We start from the raw sequence: 10803 nt of genomic DNA on the forward strand, positions 1-10803 counted from the left end.
TGAAATTACATCCTGCGCACAGCACTGAAACAGAACTATTGTTTCCTAAACAGAACAGAATTGACACTTCCTGACCTCGCGCCATTTACTGTCTTGCTTTAAACGCTAGCAAAATTCTGACGTTCCTTCCTCCGATTGCGAAGTACGACCTACGCGGCTTTGAGGTAGTCTTTGGGGCCAGTTTCACCGGGTGGGTACGAGCCCGGGCAGTTTACACGTATTTCGAAGCCGTAACTTCTTTATGTCAAAGTGTTCTGAATCATTTCTGCAATTATTTTCCCTAAGTAACGGTGGTTCGGCTTGCTTTAGGTTGCTTCAGGTGCAGTGGGAAGCTTATCGCAGTAATTAATAGATGTTAGATGTTTCAGCGTCTTTGCGATATACTGTTGAAAAATGGCCGTCGAAAGGATTGGTCGACTCGGCCCGGAAGAAAGCGAGCCTCGCAATGGAGGCAAAAATGATAATGGAGCGATGACGTGCTTGGAATGATACTTTAGCGGTCCTCGACCGCATTAATCGTCAAAAAATCATGTACCCTTCTGTCTAACGACGACGATGGTTGAACACAAAGCTTTCTCGGAAGGAATTCCTTGGTTGTCGTCTGACTTTCACTCGCAGATGGTTTCGACGTTGACTTGTCGAGCTTTCACTTTGAATCCCCGAACTTTGGACTTTTGATCGTAGCGGCCTAGGCTTTGACCTTTCACCATTTGATTCCGCACAAAGAAAGTTTTGCGTTCAACCTTCGGCGTCGTTAGACGGAGGAGTGCATGATTTTTCTGCGTAATTTCGCACGGTCATGCACCCCTCTTCAAATCCAAACTGGTTTGTTTGTGTCGGAGTGGCGCAACCGGATAGATGTCAGCTTCATATCACGAGGGAGCCATATTCGATTCCGATCACTGGAAGCGTTTACTTTCTTTGACTTCCCCGGCGATCATCATCATCGCCAGATAAAGTTTGCTTTCCTGAAGTTCGATTTCAATGCGACGTAGGCCGTCAATGAGACGTAAAAAGTTTCGCCTTAAAACTTGCATGGCCATGACTAATCCGGCTGAGCAAAGGTATACAGTCGAACACAAGTATATCAAACACGGATATATAGAATTATTGTCTATATCGAACATCCTGGACATCCCCTTCGAAATCCCATGCGAACGTATAGTGCTGTTGTGCGCGTGTATCGAACTCCGACCATTGACACATTCGATATACCGAACGCCTCCCCGGAAGTTCCCCTGAAGGTGCGCTTCGAAGGACAGCATGCGCTCGGTTTCTGACATTTTTTCTGCTCGCTTGAACAGTCACCAGTGGTGGTTAGCGCAGGGGGGCCTATGTGGTTTGGTGCATCTTTGTTTGGTCGGCGGCACACGCTTCGGAGAATTTGGGAGAATTTGGGTTTGCCCAGTCTCAAATCACAACAGGAATACCGCAAAAACCTAGCAAGAATTCCTGTCGCAATAAAAAAACTTTATTGCGACAACAGAAGTCCTGTTACGACAAAGCCATCTGTTGTTACGACACAAATTTCTGTCGTAACGACAAGGTCAATTTTTCATTCCTGTAGTCACAACAGAACTGCCACTTATGCTACTACTCGCAATGGTAAATAATATTCAAAACATGTGCAACTTCTGATGGCGCATTCGGATCATGACAAAATGTGAATTCGGCACGACGGAACATCAGAATGAGGACAGGAATACGACGCATGACAGAACATCGGAATCCCGACACGACAAGAATACGACAAAACGACGGTACGACACGTGAAAATACGACAAAACTACATTTGTATTGTCGTCTTTATCGACTGGGTAGCGGCGAAAGCGGACATTTTTTGACGGGTACAGGCCGGTGAAACGATGTCGGCCGTATTTCTCGCAGCATTTTTGGCGCGATACCGCGCAACAACCCTAACGTAAAGGCGAAGGCAGCGCGGCCGTTCCGGAGTATGCCGTGTGCAAAGCGGCTTTTTTAAAGACGATAGTTTTCCTTGGGCTACTTAAGCCCAGAAATTTTGGTATGTTTGTCTGTCTGTCCGTCTGTCTGTCTGTAACTCGATTCAGCCACCCGGCCAAAGTAAAATGCTTACTGCGCAATAGTCTTATGTACTCACAGCCAAATGTAAATGTCTAAGCCCGGTTTATATGTTCATACCTGTCAACTTTGTTGAACAAGAACAAGACATTACGCAAATATAAGACAGGAAATTAGTACACAAGGGATATTTACAGTGTTCCTTTATGAAAAAATTCCTGGATGCTTGGTTTTTCCATAGCAAATGATATTCTACATCTACTGCAGAACAACGCGTACCGCCTGCTGTTGCCCGCGCCACCTCCTGGCCGCATATAAAAAATAACGCGGCAACACCAAAGAAAGGTTCCACTAGCTAGGTTTCACGTTCTTCTTGGAACGCACGTGGAGCACGGCAACGCGGTTCTATTTCAAATATTACTCCGCCATTTTCCGCCGAACTATATCTGTGGCGAAGGAGGAGTTCCATAAAAGTCGCTTTTCCGCGCTTTTAGAAAAGAAAAACCGGCCTGCGTTGTTTGAATTCCTGCGCAACCGTAAAAGTACTGGTAATCCAAGTACAGTTGTTTCAGTTGTAGAGAAGCCGGAGGAAATTTTAGATTACCTCGAACAGATCTCTAGGGAATTACAAAAAAGGTTTACTGCAACCCTTCCTTCTATTATACTTGAAATAGACCCAGGTTCAGACTTTTCCGCGGTAATAATGGAAGAGGTGGCCGATGTCATCATGCGTCTCCCGGACTCCTCTCCAGGGCCCGATGGTATCTCTACCGCCTGCATAAAGCTCCTCTTTCAGGAATCACCTGAAGATCTGTTAAATATCGTAAATACTTCCTTAGAAAAATCATGGATCCCCGAAGATTCCAAAATTGCGGAAATTGTTACTCTGCTAAAAAGCCCGTCTAGGAACTATCCCGGACAAAATTCGTCCAATCGCTCTGACTAGCAACTTGGTCAAGTTGGTGGAGAGAATTTTACATGGCCGTTTACTCCGCTTCCTCTCTAAAGAAAACATCCTTAGTCCTCATCAAATCGGCTTCCGCCCGGGCTGCTCTATTTGGTCAGCTTACGTTGACTTGGAGAGCAGAATACAATTTTCCCGCAGATGTAAGTAGGTTTGCGCGCTGGTCACACTGGACGTGGCCAAAGCATATGACAGCGTGGAGTATAACATCCTGATTGCCAAACTCAAGGATTGTGGTCTTCCCAAATACATCATTTCCTGGATACAACAATTTTTAATCAGTCGTCAATTTTTTTGTTCCCAAAATGGTTTTAATTCATCGACTCGACAGCAAACAAGGGGTGTTCCGCAAGGATCCGTTCTTTCTCCTGTCCTTTTTAATATATTGCTGAGTTATATTCCAATCAATCGGACAGTTTGCTCTTATGTATATGCTGATGACATAGCCTTCTTTTCTGCTGCGCGGAATATTCACGATCTATATGAACAATTACAGCATTTCTGGGTTCTATCGAGAGGTGGATTACAGGTTTGAATTTGTCCATTAACGTCGCTAAATGCGCGGTCCTGGTGTTCCCTTTATCCACTCATGTTAACCTTTATTTGAGTTATCGGGAGAAGAACATTCCTCAGGTGACTGCTCTGAAGTACTTGGGTATTATCTGTTACAGTACGCTTGATTGGCGCCCGCACATAAACCACATTTCGACAAAATGGAAAAGAGCTCTAGCATTGTTGCGTAGAGTTAGCAACAGAAAAATTGGCATGCGGAGGGAAACCCTACTCTTTATATATGGTGGTTATGTACGGCCCATTTTAGAATTTGGGTGTGTCCTCTTTTCGGGTGCAGCAGCGTACAAACTCCGTCCTCGTATTTTTTTGGAGCGACGAGCACTGAGATTGTGCCTCGGCCTACCGCGATATGTCGCAAACAACATTCTGTATTTAGAAGCCCGCTCGCCGTGTCTAGAGTTTCGATTTAAACTTTTAACAGTGCAGACTATGATGGGAATCTTCGAGTCTCCTCTGAGCAAACCTTTGTCATTGATGGTGGCTCAGCCAGCATTGTTTTTTAACTATCCATGGCCTCGATACAATCGTCCTCAATGTGTGTATGCCCAAAGCTTGCTTTCACCGCTCAACACCAGTCTTCCGGAAATTCTTCCGATGTTACCTGAAGTCGTACCTGCTCCTATATCCCTCAATAACGTATTCCCCCATAACGCCAAACTGATATCCACACGGATAATAATGGGTTTGCTGGATGAGCATCTGGGAACTTGCGCTCACATGTGGTACCGTAAACACCCGCGTATAATACGAGGTTTTTTCCAAATTTTACTATGTAAAATTTGTGCCTCGTATTATATGTAGATCCCAAAGTTTTCAGCCGAAAATTTGCACTTTTGGTTTCGGTTTCAGCGGAGGGTGCGGCATCTTGCGGTGCTGTTAGCTGGCTGCTGTTTCTCTCAGGCGGTGCCATTTTGATTGTTTTGACCACGCCAAGGATTGGCACGTTCACCGCAAGTATATCACGATGTTGGGTGCACGAAGGCAGTATTCGGCTGCAATTAAAAGAAAAGTTATTTTATGAGCCGAGACCATCAGGAATTGCGCCGCAGGACGGCAGTTCGGTGACACCGAAGGCAGCATTCGCGGGTGGAAAAAGCAACTGGTGCTTGACTGGATAAAATCTGTGTGGGGTCGGCGGCCTGGAGCACTGTTGGGGGTTCCCGTCAGTGGTAGTGTTGGACGCCTTTCGCTGCCACCTGGCTCATTCCGTGAAGAAGTTGCGCGCACCCCGCACCGAACTCATTATCATTCCAGGAGGCATGACATCCCAGCTGCAACCGCTAGACGTTTGCATCAACAAGCCTTTCAAAGACTGCATCAGGTCCTGCTACCAACAGTGGATGAAGTCAGGCAGGAGACGCGTAAGTGACAGCTACCGGATGGCTGACGCGGGCTTCTCCAGCGGTGCTTTGTGGCTGGATCGCGGATGCGTGGGCCAGCATCCTAGAGGAGCTCGTCAGTCGCTCTTTTAAAAAAATGCGGCATCTCGAACACCCTTGATGGCACTGAGGACCACTTTCTGTGGGAAGGCATTTCCAACAAGGCGACTTCAGGAGACAGCGGCAGCGAACCTCACGATGACTGAACGGACGTCGGGAGACAGTGCCAGCGAAAACTGACAATGACTGAACGGTAACTGCAGTACAAATAAATGTTTTCTGTGCTCTTTACCTCGCATTATATGCGGATAAAATTTTTTTTCTGATTTTGATGTCCCCGAATTACACTTCGTATTCTACGCGGGTCCGTATTATACGCAGGTTTTTACGGTAGTTGCAACGGATGCATCGCAACGTGCGGAGAGGGCGGGCGTGGGAATTTTCAGCCCACAACTTAATTGGTCATTTTCTTATCTTTTACCTGATTTTACTCCTATATTCGAAGCTGAGTTTTTTGCAATAGTTATGGCCTTAAAAAAAATTACCTCCTCAATATTTAGATGTTGCTATTATTTCTTATTCCCTGTCGGTTTGTACCGTGCTAACATCTCCAAAAAATTCATCACTTATCCGTACCTTCAGCCGCCTTGTGCATCCCCATTTACGCGACATCCGGCTCATCTGGGTCCCAGGGCACAGGGGCCTATGGCTCTATGAAACGGCTGACTCTTTGGCCGGTTCAGCTTTAAATGGCCCTACGGAGGACCCCAGCCCTACCGCATTTCTCCTGGCGCGAGCAAGGTTCCGCAGATATCTACGGCTAGGGATGACACAGGAAGGTACTATCACAGGCTTGGATGACTATGCCCATCTTGCTCACACTTGGAATGCGATATTTTGCGAGTCCCGCCAGTGTGAGGTCACTTTAACGAGCATCAGATGCAGAATACCGCAGCTTAATTTTTATTTGCATCGCGCTGGTCTCACTTCCTCCGGTCTTTGTGCTGCTTGCGGTGAAATTGAAACAATTGAACACTTTTTTCTGTACTGCCGCGGTTTTTATTTCATTCGGAAACGATATCTAGCCGCACCAATTCAACGTATTGGCCTTCCTCTGTCGATGCCGGTGCTTCTTTCGTTCGGGGCCACATCCCTGGGGTTTTGTCATAGAGGGATTATGGCGGCCATTCACGCGTACATATCAGAGGCCAGACGCATGTCCTGCTAACCCGGTCAAAATTTTAGATGCGACGCTCAGAGCATCTCTTGTCGGCGGCCCTGTCCTTCCTGCGTGCGTCCGTTGTTGTCCGCGGCGTGCATCCGTTGTCCGCAGCCACTCTCCCGCTCTCCTCTCCGGTAGCGAACACTCTCTCGCGAGGGGCATTGGATTGGATTCGATTGGATTCGATTGGATTCTATTGACTTGGCTTGGATTGGATTGGATTGGATTGGATTTGGATTGGATTTGGATTGGATTAAAGTGGATTGTGTTGGATTGCGTTGCGTCATAGCCGCGGCAGACGCACTGGCGCCGGCGCGTGCCCAGGTGAGAGCGTGTGCGGCCCAGCGCGCTCTCACTCCGCCGGTGGGCGGCGCTGCGCGCGGTGCTGCGCATGTGCAGTACTCTCTCTCTCCGCGGTTTCCTCTCCTTCGGGCGCGCTGCGGATATATAGTGCCTAGAATATAACCGGTGTGCCGCTCTCCGGCGGCCTTTCCGTCGACGGTTGCTCTCCGCTTGCGCCTGAACCCCCTCAGCGTCGCATCACACCAGGGTTCCCGCTAGGGGAGGTGGGCGTAATTTTAAGTGCGAATGCACTTCTTAAGCGAGCCTGAAGCGTCCGCCGCCGTCCGCATCCCGCCGCCGTCCGCATAGCAACAGCTGCGGGTGCGCGCGCTCCTCGTCTTCCTTTGCAACGGGGGGAGATGGGCGCGCGCTGCCTGGCCGCTGACATGGCACATACCCACGTGAGGGATTGGCCAGGAATCTCCTCGTCTTCCTTGGCAACGGGGGGAGATGGGCGCGCGCTGCCTGGCCGCTGACATGGCACATACCCACGTGGGGGATTGGCCAGGAATCGGGCGTGAGAAGGGCTAATGCACCCGCTTAAAGGAGTACTGACACGAAATTTCAAAGCTGAGATCAGCTCTAGCAATCAAGTACAACGACAACACAAATAGGTGTCTGTGCATGGCACATACCCACGTGGGGGATTGGCCAGGAATCGGGCGTGAGACGGGCTAATGCACCCGCTTAAAGGAGTACTGACACGAAATTTCAAAGCTGAGATCCGCTCTAGCAATCAAGTACAACGACAACACAAATAGGTGTCTGTGAATAAATGCATCTTTCTTTCTTTGTAGTTGTGTGTGTGTGTGTGATCTCTATTTCGCGAACATTACCGAACCGCGCAAATTCAACTCGTGCATTCGCACTTTCACATTCTTCCTCTCGGGGAAATGCGGGTAAATTTTTTTAGCTTTTTCTCCCAAAAAATGGCATCATTCACTCATTCTTCTTTAGATATATTATATAATTTCGTAACCGTTTCCCCAATTCCTACAGGCTGATTATATAGGGCCATGAGGTGGGCGTTTTAGCTCCAAAGAGCCACCGCGTTTCTTGGCCAATCCCCCACGTGGGTATGCGCCACTAGAAGAGGACCAACAACAACAACTACAAACTTTGAAGTCGGCCGCCTCGATTCACGGGCGTCGCCGCCGTACTGCAGCGCTGGGAGGAACCCCGCCTGTAGTAGTGGAACGCGGTAAATTCAAATCGCCTTGAGCAAACCTTTAGTGTGTTTACCTTGAAATGAGCGCGGCTGAACAGGAACAGCATGAGATGTGAGCGAGAAAGCGAAGGGGGGCATTTCCTTGGCAAATGTTTACAAAGACTATCGTCTTTTGACGACATTTGCAACGAAAGGAGCAGATACGCGGCCAATTTTTTTGCGCGGCTCCAGATGAGACGCGTTCTGATGCCGAAGACGACGGCGCTGACTGCCTTGAGAGTGAATTTAGAGAGCTGTGAGCTGTTTCATGCACCATTCCGAATTATACAACGGAACAAGAGTTCGTAAGTGCTGACGACAACGTGCAGGCTGTGTTGGACATCACCGATGCCGAAGAAGCGAACCATACCAGCGGCTCTGACAACGTTCCCAACCGCCAACTGCAGCCGAGCTTGCGTCAATCTCCCGATATACCACTGTTGTGGCACAGTGTACAACGCCTTTTTTTCTCATTTGGACGGCGTTTGTGAGCTTGAAGACAAATAGGTGAACTTTATGACGTAGAAAAGTAAGGAAGGGATTCTCACAGACTTTTTTTATGCTAAATAAAGTTCCGCTGCATTTTCTGTGCTTTGAGGAGCAAACCAGTAAGCCACCGCTTGTGAAGACTTTGAAAAGCTCTCAGCGATGTGCGGAGTTTTCAGATAAGCTTCAGATATACTTTTTATATTTCGAATTATTTATATATCGAACTATGCCGCAATCCCCTTGAATTTCTATATATTTGTGTTCTACTGTATTGGCAGACTTGACGCTTTCCTTAGATAATTAGGTGGTATGCACCAACGAATCGTTATCGAGCGAAGAATGGCCACGCAGTCGAATCAGTCGCAACGGAATACGCGGAAATGCCGCGACAGTCGACGCTGTCGATTCCCATGGCTTAGCGTGATCACTCGAGATATTTATAACACCACAGAAAAGCCTTTAACGTTTTAAAAGCTCTTGTCTACGCATTATCGCTTCGCAATGCTGTTTCTCGCACAGACTACGGGACCTTGACAGTTTCGAGTTTCAGCGACGTGCTTAACGTTGTGAAATCGAAACCGAAACCTACGCTGAAATCCACGCGTGGAAAACATGCGCCATATGTAATATATAATTTTATATTTAGTTCGAGCCCCGCATTCAGATGCTTTGAGTGATTGTTTGTCTAGTTGGCAACCAGCGCATTTTTGTTTTGCAATGCTTGGAGCTGGAGCATGTTTACAGTGCACTGACACCCGCATTAATATCGACATCACTTAAAAAGTCTGACCTCGTGGCCCTTCGTGGCAGAGCGATCTAGAACATTCTAGCTCGCTCTGTACTCGCGTGGCAGGTGAACGACATGGCAGGCGTTCTACCGCTCGAAGATGAGTCCCTGTGGATCGACGATGGAGCTTCAGGAGACGACGGGTCGAAGATGTCCACGCAGGAAATTATCGAAAGGACGATGATGCTGGATGAACAGATCAAGTTCATGCAAAGCGAGATCATGCACGTCAGGCACGACATCCAAGCGAAGAAGGACCAGATTAAGGAGAACGACGACAAGATAAAGGTCAACAAATCACTCCCGCACCTGGTGTCGAGTGTCGTCGAGCTGCTCGACGTTGACCCCGAGGAACTTGGCGAAGAAGATGGTGCCAACGTGGACCTCGATTCCCAGCGGAAGGGAAAAAGCGCTGTCATCAAGACATCAACGCGCCAGACATACTTTCTGCCCCTCATCGGAGTCGTTGATGCCGAAAAGCTACGCCCCGGCGACCTGGTCGCCGTCAACAAGGACTCGTACATCGTCCTGGAGACCTTGCCTAAGATCTACGATGCTCGCGTCAGTGCCATGGAGGTAGATGAGCGCCCAACCGAGGAGTACAGTGACATCGGTGGTCTGGACAAGCAGATCCAGGAGCTGATCGAGGCCGTGGTGCTGCCCTTGACGCACAAGGAAAAGTTCACCAACATCGGAATAAGTCCCCCTAAGGGAGTCCTGCTCTACGGGCCGCCCGGTACCGGCAAGACCCTCCTGGCGCGGGCCTGCGCCGCCCAGACCAAGGCCACGTTCCTGAAACTCGCGGGCCCCCAGCTGGTGCAGATGTTCATCGGGGAGGGAGCGAAGCTTGTGCGAGACGCCTTCTCGCTAGCCAAGGAGAAGGCGCCGGCCATCATTTTCATCGACGAGCTGGATGCCATCGGGACCAAGCGTTTCGACTCCGAGAGGGCTGGCGACAGGGAGGTGCAACGCACCATGCTGGAGCTTCTGAGCCAGCTCGACGGCTTCAGCTCGAGCGCGGACATTAAGGTGATCGCGGCCACCAACCGCGTGGACGTCCTCGACCCGGCCCTGCTGAGGTCCGGCCGTCTGGACAGAAAGATAGAGTTCCCAGCTCCCGATGAAGAAGCCCGGGCCCGCATCATGCAAATTCACTCCCGCAAGATGAACTACAACAAGGATGTGAACTTCGAGGAGCTGGCGCGTTGCACCGACGGCTTCAATGGGGCGCAGTGCAAGGCGGTCTGCGTGGAGGCCGGGATGATCGCCCTGAGACGTGAGGGTAGCATCATTACCCATGAAGACTACATCGAGGCCGTCATGGAGGTACAGGCCAGGAAGAAAGCGAGCTTGAGCTACTATGTGTGACAGCACTTCTTTTGTAACTTTTCTTTCTAAAGTTTTAAACCTTTCCCTTTAAAACCTTTCAGAAGTTTTTTTTTTCTTCTCAGTAAAGGTCCTTGTCCGGTGCAGGGTTTTCGTCTTGTAGTTCTTTAAGCTCTGACTAGTCTTGTCGTTTTGAGTACCTCACTCGCTACTTTCCTGACATGCTGCTTGTTTACCCCTAACAGACGTACTACCAGGTTAACACTTAGGCCATGCGCAAGAGATCTCTAGGTCGCAAAGTTTTGAGTGTAATTTGGGCTGCTTGTTTGTATCATATACGTTTCCACTTCCCGTACGTAATGTTCATTCATTCATTCAGCTTTATTCACTTTTGTTTTACATAGTTTTTTTCTCTGGTCTGCCTAAGCACCGAATGCTTGTTGGCTTTCCAGGCAGTTGGTGTAAACATACACA

General features: G+C 48.8%; 1 pseudogene; it reads left to right on the top strand.

Moving 5' to 3' along the window:
* Positions 1 to 9010: 9010 nt before the first annotated feature.
* LOC144139294 (26S proteasome regulatory subunit 6A-B pseudogene) lies at positions 9011 to 10371 on the top strand (annotated as a pseudogene).
* Positions 10372 to 10803: the final 432 nt, after the last annotated feature.

The sequence above is a fragment of the Haemaphysalis longicornis genome, unplaced genomic scaffold, assembly GCF_048455015.1.
Source record: "Haemaphysalis longicornis isolate Haplotype H1 unplaced genomic scaffold, Haemaphysalis longicornis Haplotype H1 scaffold_5, whole genome shotgun sequence".
Classification (NCBI taxonomy): domain Eukaryota; kingdom Metazoa; phylum Arthropoda; class Arachnida; order Ixodida; family Ixodidae; genus Haemaphysalis; species Haemaphysalis longicornis.